The 18,817-nt window shown below is 43.9% G+C and overlaps 1 pseudogene; it reads left to right on the top strand.

Annotated features, from left to right (window-relative positions):
* The first annotated feature begins 6,138 nt into the window (after positions 1-6,138).
* LOC127030863 (olfactory receptor 10A7-like) lies at positions 6,139-18,283 on the top strand (annotated as a pseudogene).
* Positions 18,284-18,817: the final 534 nt, after the last annotated feature.

The raw sequence follows: 18,817 nt of genomic DNA, 5'->3' as shown, positions 1-18,817 counted from the left end.
TGATGGCTGTGGAGGGAAAGACAAAGACAGTGGTGGGGATTACAGTAACAGCAGGAGTGGCCCTGATTCCCCGCAGCAATATCTCATATTGTGAATGTCAACAATGCACATCACTTATCACTGCTATTAACTAGGAATGAGTTATCACACACCTGAATTGGTGTGTCTTCCTTAAAGTCAATGGAGCTACATCAGTTTGCACCATCTAAATTTCTGGCTCAGGATGTGGCTTGATAAAATGCCATGTGAAGGATGGAGCAAAGCACAACCCAATGCAACATTCTAGCCAAGATGGATTCTCTCTTGCTACAAACAGCAGGCTGTGAACTTGGGCTTGAAACTAAAATGCCAAAACTGCCTGATATCCAATTTCCAGGAAAATATGACATAGACTCATTTAATATCCTTCATTAGAGCTCGTCTGTATTGATTCTACTGCAGCACCACATAGTTTACCTACTCCCTGCTTATGTATTCATTTATGACACAAAATCCCACTTCCATCTCTGTGTACCGATGAGAATTGCTCAGCTACCTCACTGCTGCATCGTTTACCTCTGTCATGTTATGTCTGTGCGAGTCTTTTGCCGTCAGGAGACTTGGGTTCCTGGCTCTGCCACTGACCTGCTGTGTGACTTTGGGCCAGTCACTTCCCTGTTCCTCTGTTTCCCCTCCATCCCATTCTCTGCCTTGCCCTCTGTGAAAAAAGGCTGTGCCTTGTTATGTGTATGTTCGGTGACCCATTTACAGCATTTGTGTTTAGTGGGCAGCTGTGTGGGACAGGATATGGCGCTAGAGCCAAATATCTAGGTTCTTTTTAATCCCATTGACATTTTCTATGTCCTCCGCACGGATAAGAGAGACAGGCTTTGGCTAGGGGCTTCAATTCTCTGTTCTTCATTTAAGGCACTAGTATGTTTAATACCGATGCTGTTTGCTGCCAACTTTGCTGCTTACTCAATTTTATTTGTCACCAAATATCCCATTGAAGTATAAAAAAAACACCACTGTAGTATAGTGACTGGGTTCAAATTTTACTATTATTGCACAGCATCAATGCTCCCATTCTCGCTTACATCTAAATTTCTAATCTGAGGTATTCAGACATTTTCTGTTTAAATTATTTCAAAGGAAAACTGGGCTTTCAACTAAAGAAACATTTTGAGGAAGCCTGTGTTATTCTTGAAATTCATGAATTGGAAAACTCAAAATACTTTTTTTTTCTTTATTTAAGTGAAAATTTTTCTGTTTCCAGCAGTTTTCCTGAAATTGTCCGGTTATCAATGAACAAAAATAAAACAAACAAACAAAATAGTTTTCACAATATCTATGGAAAATCAATGGTTTATTGCTGGGGGAAAATAATAAAAAACAACAACCCTCAGAGCAGCTCTAAATGTTTGACTAAATCATATAAAAAGCCTTGAAGAGTTCCAGTTGTAACTCCTAGTTCTGTTATGAAATTTGACTAGCATATAAATACTAAACATGTGTGATTGAAATAAGAAACTTACTGTGCTGATCTTTGTGGAATGTTTCCCAGCCCATGATGCATGAGAGACTTCACAGCCAGGGTCCTTCGGTCATTGCCTGTCTGTGTAAATAATGCCCCAATCGCCCCATTATCCAGCAGCTGTTTCACTCTCGCTTCGCCATGTTTCCCAAGTAGCTGGGTCTCTCTGCAGTTTCTAGGAGGCAGTGACCCACTCCACAAATGGGTGCTCCCTGCTCCTCATCTCGGGCAGGCTTGGCTGAGAGGTGAAGGACTAAATAGGATGGGAGAAGAAATCCCCTCCCATCACTGAAACTGATCCTGGCTTGTTTGAGCTGCTTGTTCACAACCCAGGATGTCCCTGTTCTGGGGCCGGGGCTAAATAATTGGAGGGCTTTGAGCTGAGCTCTGAACTCAGGAGTAAACAACACTGACAAGCTGCCCTAGCTGTACCTGACCCCCCAGAGGGGGAACACAACATGCCCTGGATCTCACACGATGGCAGCACCCTGAAAGGACCCCTGGATACACATAAGGCAGGGCTGAGGCCCAGAGGGTGTCGGAAGGAGATTACACAATAAACTATATATTTGTAGCACAGACGTGACCTACAACAGTTCAGAGCCCAGTGGCAACAGAGCCCCAGCTGGCCTGGAATAGCCTGTTCCTTCATTAATGCCACATAATTAGCTCTGGGAGAGCAGAGATTTTTTTTTCTCCTGCTTTGGATCAGCAGCTCTTGGGATGCAGCCAGCAGAGGAAGTCACAGCTCAGGCTGGACTGGCTGTTGGATGTTGGTCACTAAGAAACATCCAGAGGCAAACACTAAAAGCTCCTAGCTAAGGCCTCAACTGGTGTAAATTGATACAATTCCATTGAGTTCTGAGTAGATAGATCTCTTTATGCCAAGGGAGATTTGGCCCTTTGATTCCAATGGAGCTACTTTGATTTCCATTAGCTGCGGTTCTAGCCCTAAGATGTCCATGCAGCTATGTCAGTTTTCGCTGGTTTTCACTGGAGCTACTGCTGATTTACACCAGCTGTGGTTCTTGCTCATTGACACCAGTGGAGGTGTAGCAGATTTTCACCTGCTGAGTATCTCGCCTCATTAAAGAGTTTCAAATCCATTTCCTTTGCCTGTGAATCTGAACTGAAGATGAGGCAGTAGGTTTGTGTTGGGATGTGGTGTGAACTTGAATGGGCAAAGATGTTCTCTATATTTGTGTCTCGGAGGAGAGGAAGTTGATGAGATCACACTGGAGAGGGGACATGTCCACAAGGCATCTCTCTCTTGATATAGTCAGTGATCTGAGAAAAGTTTGAGAGCCCCCGGTTGAATGGCATTCACCTGGATGTAGAAGTCTGCCGGTGGGAGGGAGAGTCATATTTAAGGGTTGGGGCCTAAGAGAGGGCTGATTATGAACTCGGATTGGAAATTTTCTCACACCATGGTTTTTTTCATCAGAAAATGCTGATTCATTGAAACCCTGTTGTCAGCAAAGGGTTAGTTGGTTTTGATGAAACTCCTAATTTGATTTTTCCTAGAAGGTTCAAATTTGTTAAAATGTCCAGTTTTGACACATTTCAATTTGAAAAAAACAATCATTTGGAAATTTTAGTTAATTCATTCTAAAGGAAAGAGGACAAAAAATAAAAGGTCAAGATCAAAACAAAACTTTGCTCTGCAGCCTAGGGTGCAGGTTACCTCCTAGGATCACCTGGATGTGCCCCAGCTGATCTGTTCCCTGTCTTTGACAGGTCTAGGGCACAGATGAGACCTCAGTCTGCCCAGGTATAGGCCTGTGGCTCACAACCGTGCAGTCTGCTTAGGACTGAAATTGTTTAGTTTAACTGAAGTCGTTGGGCTCAACACAGGGGTAACTGGGTGGGATTCAATGGTCGGTGATAAAGAGAAGTTCTGGCTAGTTGCTTGCATCATCCCTCCTGGCCTAAAATTCTATGAAACTATAAAAAGGATGGAAACCAAATATTTGTTTTGACCCAATCTGTTTTTTTTTCTAATTTTGTTTTGTTTTGCTTTTAGATTATCTGTTTGAAAAATAATTCATTTTTTTTGTCCTGACATGGGATGGGAAAATATTTCAAATTTCTTAAAAAGCCTCACAAGATGAGAAACTCCCTTTCCCAACTAGTTCTACTCTTCAACTTCTCTCCTTTCAATAACTCACTGAAAGGTTATTATTTTAGCAACTAGGAGCTGCAGGGAGATTGCAGCTTTTGTCTTTAATACAGAGACTCTTCTAAGTCAATATATACTCACAAACATAGTGGTATTTCCTGATAAACAACCAGTTATGTGCAATTTGAAACATACACACAGCAATGCACAATCACAAAACACACACACTCACACAACACTTTGCACTGGTAAACACACAATACTGTCATTCAGAAGCAATCATACACAAATGAAGACTCAGAAATCCACTCCAGGACCCTAACAAGCACTAATAATGCACACGTTCATGTATGTTTCACACATGATGTTATACATTCATAACTTCACACAATGATTCACAGTCAGAAACACACATTCTCAAAGAGATGCAGATCGGTGTAAAAACTAAATTGCATGTTGATTTCCCAGGATAACATTCAAAATAACGTACACTGACAAAAGCACACCTGCTCACACAATACTGTTCCCTAGTAGACACACACTCAAGGAACTGACTCTGATGCACCTAGAATGCAATCTTAAAAATTAACATGGAGACTTGGTCTGTACTAGAAATGTTTTACCATCAGATCTTTTTTATTTTGGATCTGTGATTTTGAGGGTGACATTTTTAAACCAGCTGTGACAGGGTCAGGCCAGACCGCTCCAGGGGAGTGATCCTTTTGAGAACTGGGACATGGGCAGCACTAGCTTGCTCATTGCTAAAAGCCTCTCTCCCAGCCTGGGGAGGAGTTACTAAACCCAGAACCCAACTGAGTTCGGAGGTTAACAGAGGCAATAACAGGAATGGACGTGGGGGTCAAAGGGTCAAAACTAGAGAACGAGAAGGGGACACCGAGCAGAGAGCCCTGGACAGCTCCTACTGCTCACTGAAAGCATCAAGAGAGCCAGTGTACACTGCCCAGAGGAACTCTGCCCGGATACGTGAATGGATAAAAGAATGAATAACAACCCCACCGTTCCAGCCCCCCCCCAGTGTTACAAATGGCCACCTTGGGTGTGCAGGGAGAAGTCCAGCCAGAACCTGAAGATAAGTGTGCGCCAGCGTCTTCCTCATGCCAGAAAGGGACAGGCTTCAGGAACAGAGGTAACCTGCACCAAGTACACCCCTGTGCTCATGGCCCCATGGAGGAACCACCAGCTGATATCCCCAGCAGGCCACAAGACTGAGATGGAATATAAACTGGCTGACTGGGGTTTCCCACCTTCCACTGCTAGTAAAAATTCCCACCACTTGGTATCAGGATGGGACACGAGGGGGGATAATGAAGCTTGGGGATTGTGTAGCAGGGGCTCCAAGAGGGATCTACCCCCTTGGTGGCCACAAAGGACCTGGTTGCTGAAACCAGCCTCCAGGTCTGGAGGAAGTCCTGGTAGCAGACTGGCGGCTCAGAGCGGTCTCGTGGATGACCTCTTGGATGTAGAAAAAAGAACTGTTGGATATATTGGAGCCCTCGCAGGTGGTGGAGGAAGCTGTGTGCAAATATGCTCCATGCCAAGCCACCTGCATTATAAAGGAGTCTCTGCAGGGTGTGTGCATACAGGTCAGGCCCGGCCCTCCCTTTTCCAGGGGGAGATGGACAACCCCTTCAGAGACCAGTGCAGTCCCATCCAGAACCAGCCTCTGGAGATTGGCCAGGAACCACTGGGGGTGGGCACAGGGCGGTGATTCAGTGCCAGACCATGGACAGGACTAGTTGGTTAAGCACCAGCACTCTCCCCTGGAGGGAGAGGCACCAAAGCAGTCCTCTCCAGCCCTGCAACTGCATAGTCACCCTGCCCTCTAAACTGTGCCAGTTCTCCAGCGAAGGTGGATGTGTGGCAGAGAAGTAAATGCCAAGATAGAGCAGTGGACCCATGCTCTACCGGATGGCCTGAAGCACAGGTGGCAGAGAGCTCGCCTGCCACCCGGCCTCGACTACCAGATCAGAGCTCTTGATCCAGTTCACCCGGGAGGAGGAGGCTGCTGAATAAACAGCTGGACAAGCCATCACCCGCACCAGGTCGTCTGAATTCTGGACCAAGAGGAATAAGTCACCAGCATATGCTGCCAGGACCAGCCGCACCTCCGGCTCACACAGCACCAACCCCATCAACCTCTTGCAAAGGAGACGAAGGAAGGGCTCAATGGCCAGACTGTACAGCTGACCCAACAGCAGGCAGCCTCGATGCACCCCTTGCCTGAAGATGACAGGTGCAGTCAGGGTCCAGTTGAGCCTGACCAAACACTCTGCGGAGGCTACAGCACCTGGAGAAACCCCACAAAGCTGAATGCCTGCAGAGTGCCCAGGAGATACTTGTGGTTCATCCGGTCGAATGTCTTCTCCTGATCCAAGGACAGGAGAGTGAATGACAAACTATCCCTACACCCAATCTTCAAGAGATCCCGGACCAGATAGAGATAATCAAAGACAGTACATCCCGGGACGGTGTAGATCTGGTCTGGATGGACTACGTCCGCCAGCATGGACCACAGCTGCCACAAGATGGCCTTCGCCACAACCTTATAGTCCATGCTGAAAAGTGAGATGGGATGCCAATTCTGAAGATAGCAGAGGTCCCTCTTCTTCGGCAGCAAGGCGAGCACTGCTTACCTGCGCGAAAGAGGGAGGATCCCACTCTCCAAAGACTTGGCCCAGATGGTGGCAAGGTCTGGGCCAAGGACATCCCAGAATATGCGGTAGAACTCCACGGTCAGCCCGTCCATGCCTAGAGATTTATTGGTGGGTTTAAGGGAATGGATTCACCCCTGTAGCACCTCCTGCTGGTCGTCCATGAGAATTAGCTCTTCCAGCATTCTGGAGTGCCCCTTGCAGACTGGTGATCCACCTTCCTGTTGGCCCCCGTGTCCCTCCCAGGACCACGGAGCCCCTTTCTCTGGGTTGCTGCCCCCCTGGCAGTACCCCCACACTCTGGGTCTCCCCAGGGAACCCCTACCCACTAAACCCACCTCGCCTCAGTGTAAGGCTACTGCCAGTCACCATCTAGCCCCACTCCCTGGGGCAGACTGCATTATATGCCACTCATCACAGGCAAGGTTGGGTTGGACCTGCTGCCTCTCTCTATAGCTAGGCTGCCCTCTGCAGCCCCGGTACTGGTCTTAGGCCCTCAGCTAGGCCCACAGCCTGAGGCTTTCCTAGGCCAGAGCTTCCCAGCTCCTCTAGCCTTCTCCCAGCCCTGCTCCACTCCCAATACCCTGCTCAGCTCATTAGCAGCCAGGCCCCTCTTTCTCTACAAGCAGAGAGAGTGTCCTGATCTTCTGGCTGCCCTAGTTTTCTTATAAGGCCCAGTTAGTCTGTTTGGGGCATGGCTCCAGCTGCAGCCACTTCCCCCAATCAGCCGGGGCTTTGATCCAAGCCCCAGCCCTCTCCTGGGCTGTTTCAAGCCCCGCAGGGCAGGAATGGGTAACCACTCCTCTACAGTGGGCATGAGACGAGGGCTTCCAAGAACTCAGCCAGAGTGAGACGCAGCTCCAGCTGGTCCCGGTCACCCGTGCTGACCTTCGGAAGTCCGTCGCAAAGCACTCTGCAGGCATCAGTGTTGGTTGGATCCAGTGTAGAAGGAGGGAAGGAATAAAGGACAGGATCAGAGGCTGGGACGGGATCAGGGACAGGGACAGGACACAAATCTAGGATGGGAACATGGTCAGGGCAGGGAACAGGGACAAAATCAGAAGCCTGAGTGGCAGAGCTACCGGGACACAATGCCTCTTGACCCGGCATGGTGGTCAAAGGGGCAGCAAGGGTTTGGGGTGCCCCACAGCACTAGACTTAGGCACCTCACCAACTGAGGCACCCACAATTACAGCACTGGGGGATGGCGAGGCTGCTGCCCTGCCTCATGGGGAAGGATGCCTGCGGGCTCAGAGCCCAGCTGCTTGGCGTCAGCCATTGCTTCATTAGGCACAGTGGCATCAGCTGGATTACCAGTCATGTACAGGCAGATGGCGAGGTCCTGGAGCATTGCAGTGGCCAAAGCAGGGGCAATCTCCTGAGGCAAGAGAAAAGTGAGTGTTGTGGAGTGGCAGATTACAAGGGCTGTGACCAAGGCCCCCTAGCAGGGGGGTGTCCACCTGCTCAGTGGTTGGGGTCAAGCCCAGGCCTCAATCTCATTGAAAATAGAATCAAAGTCCCCACCCTCCTCTACGGGGTCCTCCTCAACAGCAGCTGGGGCAGTAGCAACTACAGCATTTACAGGGTGCATGGATGGCAAAGCGACAGGAGGGCACCTTCCATAACCCCCTCAGGGAGGGACTCCATGAGGGAGGCAGTGCTACCCGCCTCTGCAGCTGCAGCAACCTTGGTCGACTCCAATCGATGAACATTGGTGGAAGAGACAGCAGAAAGCCCAGCACCAGCAACTCCCTTCATAGTTTTACAAGGGGTCCCTTCTCCCTCGTCAATGGAAGTGAGTACTGGGCCTCTGCTCCTAGTTTATGACCCCTCCCTCGCACCAGCACCCAAAGAGGGGGGATGGCCAGCCAGGTAAGAGCCTAGGAGTGAGGATGATCATGGGAGGGTAAAAAATGCTATTCAGTGCAAATCAAAATGTTTTGCTTTGTGGAAGTGAACTAAAATGGTTTGTTGTGAATCTGTTCAAAATAAAACTGGTTTAAGATTAACCTTTATTGAAGCTTGTCACAACATATTCCCATATTTGGACCTTAGCGTCCAAAATATGGGTGTTAGCATGAAAACCTCCAAGCTTAGTTACCAGCTTGGACCTGGTAAAGCTGCCACCACCCAAAAAATTAGAGTGTTTTGGGGCACTCTGGTCCCCCCAAAAACCTTCCCTGGGGACCCCAAGACCCAAATTCCTTGAGTCTCACAACAAAGGGGAATAAACCATTTCCCTTCCCTTCTCCCTTCCAGGTGTTCCCTCCCTGGGTTCCTGGAGAGATACACAGAAGCAAGCTCAGTGAATCTAAACAGAGGGACTCCACCCTCTCTATTTCCAGTCCTGGAAACACAAGTACCGAGAGCCAATCTCTCCCCCCACTCCCTCTTCTTCCAGAAGGAATGCAAAGTCAGGCTAGTAAATCTAACACACAGAGATTTTCTTTTCCCCCTGACTTCTTCCTCCCACCAATTCCCTGGTGAGCTACAGACTCAATTCCCTGGAGTTCCCCACTAAAGAAAAACTCCAACAGGTCTTAAAAAGAAAGCTTTATATAAAAAGAAAGAAAAAATACATACAAATGGTATCTCTGTATTAAGGTGACAAATACAGGGTCAATTGCTTAAAAGAAATATGAATAAACAGCCTTATTCAAAAAGAACACACTTCAAAACACTCCAGCAAGTACACACATGTAAATACAAAATAAAAACCATATAAATCACTATCTTATCTTTTGTACTTACAACTGGGAAACAGAAGATTAGAAAAGCAGGAGGCAGAAAAATCCTCTCATAGCCGAGAGAGTACAGGCAGAAGACACAGAACAAAGAACTCAGACACAAACTTCCCTCCACCCAGATTTGAAAAAAATCTTGTTTCCTGATTGGTCCTCTGGTCAGGTGTTTCAGGTTACTTCTTTCCAGGTGAAAGAAACATTAACCCTTAGCTATCTGTTTATGACAAAGCTAGATAAATTTCAGACTGGAAATTAAGCATGCAATTTTAAGAGTGAGAATAACTAACCGACAATTTAACAAAGGTTATGTTGGATTTTCCATCAGTGGAATTTTAAAATCAAGCTCAGATTTATTTTGTGATTAAATATATGGTCCAGTTCAAAGAGAAATTATATTTGGGGAAATAATGTCTTGTGTTATACAAGAGGTCAGACTAGATAATAACATTGGTCACATCTGGCCTTGAAGCCATGAACTGTATTTCCCTATTATTCCACTTGTCTGATGGGAGTTGTAACTCAGGTGCCCATTCTCCCTTATATACTAGGGTCCTTGACCTGACTACATTTCCCTTTGTGCACTCCTGCAGTCTGTCCAGGAAGCCCAGCTCATTGCAAAGAAGGCAGGCATGAGATATTGCACTGGAATAAATTGTCTAAGGAGATTGTGAAATCTCTGTCAATATAAAGGATGGTCTAGATAATTCTTAGCCATGCCTTGAGTGCAGGGAACTGGACTAGAAATCCTCTCAAGGTTCCTTCCTGTCCTGCCATTCTGTGATTCTGTGACTGCTCAGGGTTTAGCTGATCGCCACATTTGGGGTCTGGAAAGAATCTTCCTCCGGGGCAGATTGGCAGAAGCCCTGGAGGTTTTTCGCCTTCCTCTGCAGTATGGGGCACGGGTCACTTGCTGGAAGATTCTCTGCAGCTTGAGGTCTTCAAACCACAATTTGAAGACTTCAATAACTCAGACATAGGTTAGAAGTTTGTTATAGAAGTGGATGGGTAAGATTCTGTGGCCTGCTTTGTGCAGGAGGTCAGACTAGATGATCATATTGATCCCTTCTGACCTAAAGTCTATGAGTCTATGACTGGAGATATAACTCCTATAAGACAGTATGAATCAATATGAAGATGTTATTCATATTGAAGTGACTCAAGACATAACATTTCAGTTCTAGTCAACAAACCAAAATTAAATGTTTCTTTTCGGTAACAATGAAATGTTTTGACATTTCTGAATCAAAAATTGTGGAAACATTTTGTCCACCTCCCTCCTCCTCTCCCCCCAAAATGGCCTTTTTTGAAGTATCAAAATATTAGAATTTCCCTATGTAGTAGCGAGAGAACCTGGAGCACTGGGCCTGGTGCAAGATCTAAGGTCTGAACCAGAGGCTGGGAACCAAAGTCAGGCCACATATTGAAGCAGATGCTTATAATTTCACTGTCCAGCACAAGAACTTAGCAAAGTTGCTGCTCACATTGCTAAAATATAGGCATTCCTAAGAAGTCTTAGGCATTAGATATTTATGTAAATACATTTCGAAGGCTTGTATAGATATGCCCCAATCTAGAATAAGGTAAGATGGTGTGACAGAACAAGAAAAAGGGATGTTGTGTCCAAGGTGTAAGGAACAAGGGAAGGTAACAAACAGATGTCATGAAACATGTACAGTGTACTTAAGCTGTGCATCCCAGTTGTTTGACTCAGTCTATAAATGTTGGGAGACCTCGTCTTAACCCGTTGTGTGGCCAAGGGGACAGCAGAGATTCCCACTGCTGACTGAACCGCTCCTTGTCACAGAGCACTAATTTTTCAATGTATTTGTGCAAATTGTACAAATCATTAGGGCTGCACCTTCTGGGCAATAAACCTGGCCAAATGCCTTTGTCACCAAACTGTACCTGTGGTCTTTCTCTATAAGTGTCTTCAAGGTCTGCTAAATTAGCAGGCTGCACTCTCTGCTGGTGCTAATATCACCAGAGCTCCAAGGACAGAAGAATTGAGCTGCTGGAAAGCTGAGACCAATAACATTCCACTCTGCTGCACCCTAAGAATCAGTGACTTCTAAATTCTAAATAGTGACTTGCCTGGTTGAGACACACTGGCAAGGACTGTGTGTGAAAAGGACATATGGCCACGGTCACTGCTATATAGCAACACATGGTAATCTCTAGGAATGCCTTCTTTTCCTAAAATGGAAATGTAAGTCACCTGCTCAGATCATTGGTTCAAATTATGTCACCTGCTCAGTTGCAGGCCTGCAATGATCTTAAATTGTTGGTGTCAGGCAGAAAAAAGCATGCACTTCAGTGTTCAGGGTTTTAATTGAGGATTGAAGATGCCCATGTCCCATCATTTACTCTGTCACAGACTCCTGGTATGACCTGTCCCTGTCACTTAGAGCCTGATTTTAAAGACATTAGGTGCCTAAAGGAACAGATAAGCACCTACTGGGATTTTGAGACATGACTAGGAGATTAACTCCCATTAAAATTGATCAGAGTTAGGTGCATAGCTGCTTTTGAAAACTCCCACTAGATGCCTGAATACCTCTGAAAATCTGGTTGTAAGTAATATATGGGCCAAACTCCAACTGATTTCGATAGGATTTAGGCACCCAACCTGCCCAGGTTCTTTTAAAAATCTCAGTGCGCTCCTATCTTTTTAGTTAGGTACCAAAATACCTATAAAACTCTGGGCCCATGTCTCTCAGTGACTCAGTTCCCCACCTGTAAAATGGGGATAATATCACTTCCCTACCAGCCTGGAATGGTGAGAGGACAAACACTTTAATGGTAGTGAGATGCTGGGATACTATGGTGAGGTGTGCTGTACAAGCATAGGCGGATACTGGTGTCTCTTAGGTGTCTTGTGTGAAGTGAATTTCGTGTATCTTGGTTCATAAAAAGTGTCCACAGGGAAAAAAAATCCATTGTGGTATGAAATTAGGCTAATTTGGTTTTAATGATAGATTTTTCATATTTGTTTTATTTATGACAAAAAAAAGAAATTCTAATTAGAAATATCAGTGTATCAGTGTCAAGCAGTTACTCCTTCACACTTAGAATAAAATATCACAACTAAGAGAAGCATGGTTTATTGGTGCAGCATTTCAAGATGCTCAGACTGCATGATAATGAAATAAACCAATAAAAAGAAAAATGAGACAACATATAAAATCAAAAATCAAGTAGGTAAATCTCCACAGCAAATATTCAGATTTTGTTAACTTTGGAATGTGTGTGAATTTATTTGTGTAAACTTTATACAAGAAGGATTTAATTTTTTCATCAATAGAGCGGTTTGCAAGAGGATAGCTAGATAATCACTGAGGCTCTTTTACAGTATTCTGGCAGTGTACAAGAAAATGAAAGTGGATGTAATTGTAATTTACACTCACTTTTATACAGCCAGTTTGGTATAAAGGCCGCTCAGCGTAAGCCAGAATCCAGCCTCCAACCTCTTATATATATCTATGATCCCATATGCAGGAGCGGTCAAAAAGGGCAGGTGCAGGTAATGGCATGAGATGACAAATACATCACCTCTTAATATGGTCTTACTTGGCATTAAGGTTCCACTTCTAAGTTGTTTAAAAGGAAATAGTATGTGAGCAATAGATGTTATCAGCATGTTACAGATCTGATTAGTATGTGTTGTTGAGGGTTATGTGTCTTCAAGATGTTGTTGAATGTTATAAACCATATTTAAAAGCAATTTCTTCATCTGTTGGACTCTGTAACTATTGATTGGCCATAAATTAAAATATTTATTGAGCCTTTATAAATTATTTGTAAGTGGAACCTTAAAATAATGTGGGACCCAAGCTATATGTTGTGTTAATTCTTACATGTCCCCAATTCGACAAAGCACTTAATCATGTGCCTAACTTTAAGCATATCAGTTGTCCTAATTTGCTGAATTGCAGCCATATATAAGAGTAGAGATTTGAGTTCCCTTTATGTAGCAATGGGTATCTCTGTCCTGTACACAGAATGTGGATGCGGTGAGAGGGCAAAGATCAGATTGAAGCTGAAAACGTCAATGTGAATTTCCTAACATTTGACTGAATTATTCCTCATTGTCTTTTGTCAATGAGAGATTCTGGTGCTCAAGGACTGCAGCAAGAGGACCTTCAAATGCTGCTGCTTCCAATGGTGGTATATTGCTTCACTGCTAACCCAATATTCATCCTGTAAGTGTGATGAAAACAATTCTTTGAAGTCAGAAGCTCTTCTCTTCCCATGACCTACCCCAGAGGTTGTTTCACTCTATTACCCTTGATGTCTATTTGTCTAAAAATAAAATAAATCTTTATTCTCATGCTCTTCTTCATAATTGAAAATGCTCATTAGCAGAGGTGTCAAGGGAGATTTCACTTCTTGTCTGCAAGATAAATGATGAAACAGGAGAGATATTCACTGTCTGCTAAGAGAAAGAAGGCAAGACGCACCAAGGATGGCAGCAGCATCAGAGTCTCTAAACAGGAGCAGACAGGTCTCATTACTGAGAGATTGGAAGCCCATGAAGTAGGTGGGAATAGAAGACTGCAGCACCTGTATTCTTGTCTTTGGATGAAGTGGTCACGGTTGAGCTTTGGGTTTCTTCTGTACCTGTGTTAAGGTAAACACACTTTCCCACTCTCTTAGTTTGCAATAAAATTATGCAGTGTAGAAAACCTTTTCCACTCAACCTACCTGATGTAGGATTTTTCTACTCTGGACCTCTACATAAGTCATAGGGTTATGTAAAGAATCAATTAATTGGTCCTGTTTTAGCTCTCATGCACCTAAGTCCCACTGAAGCCAATGGGACTTAGACATATGCATAAATCTATGCAACACTAAAGTGATATGCAGAAAAAGTTGGTCATGTGCTAAGGCACCTGATGGAATTGGGGCCTTAGGATTGTAAAATACTTTGAAGATGAAAAGGACTCGATACATATAAATTGTTCATACTATTTTAGTGTTTAAATGGGGAAAATATGTCCTAGAAGAGTCAGACTTATTCTATAGCAGTCTGGTGGTAAATGAAACTTCAAGACGCTTTTTTATTAAATTGAAGGCTAGATACACAACCGCGCTACATCACCGCAGCTGCTGTAGTGAGTATGGGAAGACATACTATGCCCACGCCACCGGGAGAGCATTCTCCCATTGGCATAATTACTCCACCTCAAGAAGAGGCAGAAATTATATCAGCAGGAGAGCATATCCTGCCAACATAGTGCAGTGTGGACACCACTTTAAGTCTCTGTAACTTGCATTACTCAGAAGGTTGGCTTTTTCACACCTCTGAGCAATGTAAATTCCTTCAAATTAAGCGGTAGTGTACACAAGCCCACAGATTAACCATGTGGGAAAACAAAGATGCATTTATTTACCTTTTCCATGCAAGGTTTTCCTACTGTAAGGGCAGTTTATATTTTGCTGTGGTTGGTCAATAATAAGCCAACTGGAAAATGTCAACTATTTTTTCACAGGATATTTCAATTCTCCTTTCCCATATTTTTTTTCTAAATTTCCCATAAAATGTCTTGCTTTTTGAAAGTCTTGGTTAGAAATAATTAGGTTTTGGTAGACATGTCTGATTTCCAAAAAACATTTTCCTGAAAACTGAACCGAGAAATTGCATTTTTTTAATTAAAAGAGAAAAAATATCCCCACATTTTGTGTTTTTTTCAAGAAAATTTTTTTTTACAAAAAAATGAATAGTTTCCATTACAAATGTTCCTTTTGTCAAAAACGCTTTTATCATTTTAAAATATTTCAGTTTAAAAGTTTCAATTAACTAGTAAGAGTCAACAACTATACATTGTGAATTTCCTTTAAATTAAATATTATTATTAGCACAAACCCAGATATCTTTAGTGCAATTGTAAGCTGGATATTTATATTCTAGATGCCATAGTTGAGACTACCAGCCTCAGGACATCCTATAACAGGCAGGAGAAATCTCACTGCCCTCCTCAGGTTTACATACAGCCTTCTGCCCTAGCTCACAGCAGGGAGTTGAGGGATTTGAATCTACAGCTGTGAATAGAGCTGTGAACCCCTCTATTCGGCACTGGTGAGGCCACACCTGGAGTATTGTGTCCAGTGTTGGTCCCCTCACTACAGAAGGGATGTGGACAAATTGGAGAGAGTCCAGCGGAGGGCAATGAAAATGATTAGGGGGCTGGGGCACATGACTGGCAAGGTGAGGCTGAGGGAACTGGGGCTATTTAGTCTGCAGAAGAGAAGAGTGAGGGGGGATTTGATAGCAGCCTTCAGCTACCTGAAGGGGGGTTCCAAAAATGATGGAGCTCGGCTATTCTCAGTAGTGGCAGATGACAGAACAGAAGCAATGGTCTCAAGTTGCAATGGGGGACATCTAGGTTAGATATTAAGAAACACTGTTTCACTAGGAGGGTGGTGAAGCACTGGAATAGTTTACCTTGGGAGGTTGTGGAATCTCTATCCTTACAGGTTTTTAAGGCCCCGCTTGACAAAGCCCTGGCTGGGATGTTTTACTTGGTGTTGGTCCTGCTATGAGTAGGGGATTGGACTAGACGACCTCCTTAGGTCTCTTCCAACCCTAATATTCTATTATTCTATGATTCTAACACCCGCAGTCATGGTATCTCCTATCATAGATCATAAGAACATAAGTATAGCCATATTGGGTTTGCCAATGGTCTATGTAGGTCAGTATCTTGTCTTCCACCATTGACCAGTACCTGAACGTCAGAGGGAGTGAAGAGAACCTGGCAATTATAGCTTCCTGGCTTCTGGCAGTCAGAGGTTTTGGGTCACCCAGAGCATAGGGTTGCATCCCTGATAATCTTGGCTTCTAGCCACTGATGGTTTTGAAGATCCCAGACTTCTCTTCCTTTTATTTAGTTTATTCAGAGAACCATCTAGCCTCTCCTCAAACTGTTTTGTTTCCTTCATATATTTTATAGAGTCAGAGATTCTCAGGCCACATGGACCACTGTGATCTCATGAGTTCTACGTGAGTCTGATCTCACAGAACACAGGACTTCCACAAAATAATTCCTGTCTGAACTAGATCATATCTTGTGGAAAAATCACCACTCTTGATTTAAAAATTGTAAAGTGATGGAGAATCCACCACAAGCTTTGGAAAGCTGTTCAATTGATTAATTATTTGTTGAAATTACACTTTATTTTCAGTTTGAATTTGTCTATGAAGTGTTAAGTTCCCATATTCCTGTGTGTGTGCTGATGGTTCAGTTAATATAGAGAGCCACATAATGGAGGTTCCAATAAACAGGTTTCTATTGTATTTCCCATTAAGTGGAAATTGTCCCCAAGAAGACCCTGGTGGCTGCTGGGACTGATGGTTTTTGTCACTTTCACAACTTCAATTAAAATATAATACTGACAAATATCATTGCAGGTGGTGAGAAGGTGGTAACCAGTGTTACAGACTTACGCCTTGACTACTTATTTCCATCATTTTGATGTTTTGGGTTGTGAGGGATGGCTGGACACAAGAGCAATATTTCTGTCTGTGCAATTGTAATTACAAACACAGACATAATGTAAATAGGTAGATAAAAGGTGCATTTTGCCAGCTGATTTTTAGCCCATGTTGAACAGAACAGTCAATGCAATAACAAAAAACAAATTACATACCAATTTAAAACTAATTCTTTTTAATGCTCTCTTTTGAAGTTAAGATGTGACTTGATTACAGTTTGCAAGTATCTACATGGGGAACTAGAATTTAATAAAGACAAATTCTCTGTCTGAAATACACAATATAGTCTCTCAAAGTGCTTTCCAGTGCTACATTTCTATCATTCAAGGATCTATATTAGACAAAATCAAGACTGGACTCTATATGTAGAGGATGTTTCTTCGCCCATTTGTCAAGAGGTGGGGTAGAAGAGAAGATCATACCATGATTATGTCTGTCATTTGTTGGGTTTATGGATGGATCTTTTCATGGATTTTGAAGACATAGGATTTTCTAAGAAGTGGCAGAAATTAAGGTACACAAATACCATTTCACATCAACCTTAGCTGTATGCTTAACTTCCTTAGACGCCTTTAAAAATTCCAACCCATGATTCTAGACACCCTGGCACTCAAATGTGAGTCTTCCAACCAATCATTTTAGTCTTAGCCAACTGACTTGCGTTATGTAATATTTATGGAATTACATTTATATTGCTGCATGAAAACTTAAGACCATTTTCATCAAATAATGTCACAGACTTCCATTTACTTGTCCTAGATACACCTCATGGCAAAAACAGAACAGGGAAATCAAACAACCATCACAGAATTTATCCTCCTGGGATTTGGGAGTCATCCTGGACTGCGTGTTTTTCTCTTCCTGCTGTTTCTAGTGATCTACATTCTCACTGTGGCTGGAAACATCCTCATCATTGTGCTAGTTGTGGCTGATCAGCACCTTCACACCCCCATGTACTTCTTCCTGGGGAACTTGTCCTGCTTAGACACCTGCTACACTTCCACCATCCTGCCTAGGATGATGGCCAGTTTCCTGACAAATGAATATGTCATTTCAGTAAATGGCTGTTTCTTGCAATATTATTTCTTTACCTGGCTAGCAGGATCTGAGTGTTGTCTCTTGTCTGTCATGTCTTATGATAGATATGTAGCGATATGCAAACCACTGCAATATGCAACTCATATGAATGGCAAATTCTGCCTCCAGCTAGCAGCAGGGTCTTGGATCAATGGGATGGTGGCTAGTGCTATAGTAACATCTCTGATGTCATGTTTAATCTTCTGCGGCCCCAGTGAAATTGACCATTTCTTTTGTGATTTCACCCCAGTAATTAAACTCTCCTGCAGTGACACCCGCCCGATTGAACTTGTTACTTTAGTCCTGGCCTCCATATTCACCCTGCCCCCATTTCTATTAACTCTCATCTCCTACGTTTGCATCATCATCACGATCCTGAGAATTCCATCTACCACTGGGAGGCAAAAAGCATTTTCCACCTGCTCCTCCCACCTCATTGTGGTGACCATTTTCTATGGGACCCTGAATATTGTGTACCTGTCTCCAAAAACCCCCACTCTGAGAGACCTGAACAAAGTCTTCTCCGTCTTCTACACAGTTCTGACTCCTCTAGTCAACCCCATCATCTACAGCCTGAGAAATAAAAACGTCAAGGAGGCTTTGGCGCATGTTAGGAGTGAGTGTGTGGCCTTGACAAGAGACCAGAGAATCCATGCTAATTTTTAAAGTACACTGAAAAGGGAAACAATCATAGCTAAACAAGTCTGGCCTGTGATCTCTGACCTTACAGTCTGGCAGGTACCCAGGTTATGATTCATTCTCATCTGGCTTCTGTTGTTGCTTCTCTTTCATTTTGAGTTTTAGAAAAGGGGTGGTGATGGCAAGGGACAAGGGCAGGCTTCTGTTGCAGCACACAGCTGGCTGGTGGCTTTTAGAAATGGGCTGAGAAACCTGTCAGATAGATGGATGAACAGGATGAAATCCAGACTCAGAGGCTTGGATACATAGAGGAGCTGAGGTGCCTAATTCCAGATTTAGGAACCTGCATCCCATTTTTAGGCATTACCAAAATCCACAAAATGACATCTGATGAGTGCCTCACCCAGTAGGTGCCTAAACTCACTCAGCGCCAACATTTTTGCACCTATCTTCCTGCCTTTGTGCATGTGCACTGCTGCTTTTATCTAGGCCTCGGGCACCTATATTCTCCCTCATATCCTTTAGCCCGGGGTTTCGGGCACTCACCTAGCATGTGGGAGA

Source organism: Gopherus flavomarginatus, chromosome 11 (assembly GCF_025201925.1).
Source record: "Gopherus flavomarginatus isolate rGopFla2 chromosome 11, rGopFla2.mat.asm, whole genome shotgun sequence".
Taxonomy (NCBI): domain Eukaryota; kingdom Metazoa; phylum Chordata; order Testudines; family Testudinidae; genus Gopherus; species Gopherus flavomarginatus.
The sequence above is the reverse complement of the archived record's forward strand: the minus strand, read 5'-3'. Positions and strand labels throughout refer to the sequence as shown.